Source organism: Arachis ipaensis, chromosome B7 (assembly GCF_059453495.1).
Source record: "Arachis ipaensis isolate K30076 ecotype BB chromosome B7, ASM5945349v1, whole genome shotgun sequence".
NCBI classification, from domain to species: Eukaryota; Viridiplantae; Streptophyta; class Magnoliopsida; order Fabales; family Fabaceae; genus Arachis; species Arachis ipaensis.
The window spans coordinates 105,671,026-105,672,527 of NC_142442.1; the positions used below are offsets into that span (position 1 = coordinate 105,671,026).

Consider the following 1,502-nt stretch of genomic DNA (forward strand, 5'->3'; position numbering starts at 1 on the left):
ACTGTTGGATGCAGCTTGCAATCAATTTAGACTCTGAGAAATCATATTGACTTGCTAAGTCAATATTTTGTTCTGAGCCACTATGGCATTCAGAGTATCAATTTCAAGAATTCTATTCTTTTGAGGCGTCCCATTGTTCACAGGACTTCTTTCAGAGGTGTACATGAACTGGTTGTTTGCAACCATTTCAATGAGTTCCTGAGCTTCTGCAGGGGTTTTCAGATGAAGAGATCCTCCTGCAGAATGGTCCAATGACATTTTTGACAACTCAGACAGACCATCATAGAATATACATATGATGCTCCATTTTGGAAGCATGTCAGTAGGACACCTTTTGATCAATTGTTTATATCTTTCCCAAGCTTCATAGAGGGACTCACCTTCCTTCTGTCTGAAGGTTTGGATTTCCACTCTAAGCTTGCTCATCTTTTGAGGTGGAAAGAATTTGGCCAGGAAAGCACTGACCAACTTTTCCCAAGAGTTCAGGCTTTCCTTAGGTTGTGAATCCAACCATGTTCTAGCTCTGTCTCTTACAGCAAAAGGGAAAAGCATAAGCCTGTAGACCTCGGGATCAACTCCATTGGTCTTGACAGTGTCACAAATTTGCATGAATTCAGCTAAGAATTGATGAGGATCTTCCAATGGAAGTCCATGAAACTTGCAATTCTGTTGCATTAGAGAAACTAATTGAGGCTTAAGCTCAAAGTTGTTTGCTCCAATGGCAGGAATTGAGATGCTTCTTCCGTAGAAGTTAGAAGAGGGTGCAATAAAGTAACCAAGCATCTTCCTTGCATCTCCACCATTGTTATTGGGTTCGGCCATGTCTCCTTCTTTTTCGAAAATTTCTGTTAGATCCTCCCCAGAGGGTTGTGCTTTAGCTTCTCTTAGTTTCCTCTTAAGAGTCCTTTCAGGTTCAGGATCAGCTTCAATAAGAATGTCTTTATCCCTGTTCCTGCTCATATGAAAAAGAAGAGAACAGAAAAGAAGAGGAATCCTCTATATCACAGTATAGAGATTCCCTTATGTGAGTAGAAGAGAAGAATAGAAGAAGGAGAAGAGAAAAACTCGAACATAGAGAAGAAGAGGGGGCTCGAATTATGAGTAGAAAAGAAGTGTTAGTGGATAAATAAATAAATAGAAAAAGATGAGAGAGAGAAGAATTTGAATTTAAATTAAAATAAGAGGAAAAATATTTTTGTTTTTATTTTAATTAATAGTTAGTATTCGAAAATTAAAAAGAGAAATAAAATTAAATTAAAATTTAAAATAATTAGTTAATTAAAAGGAATTTTGAAAAAGTGGGTAGGAGTTTTTGAAAATTAGAGAGAAAAAATTAGTTAGGTGGTTTTGAAAAAGATATGATTGAAATAGAAAACTTTTAAAATCAAATTGAAAAGTTAAGTAGTTAATTGAAAAAGATTTGAAAATCAATTTTCGAAAAGATGAGAAGTTAGAAAAGATTTTGAAATTGATTTTGAAAAAGATATGATTGAAATTTATTT

At 34.8% G+C, this 1,502-nt stretch overlaps 1 non-coding gene across 1 annotated transcript; it reads left to right on the forward strand.

The window, feature by feature from the left end:
* Positions 1–312: 312 nt before the first annotated feature.
* On the forward strand, positions 313–420 carry LOC148553619 (small nucleolar RNA R71). The gene has a single exon (XR_015893630.1). It is a non-coding gene; the product is annotated as a small nucleolar RNA R71 (small nucleolar RNA).
* The last annotated feature ends 1,082 nt before the right edge of the window (positions 421–1,502 follow it).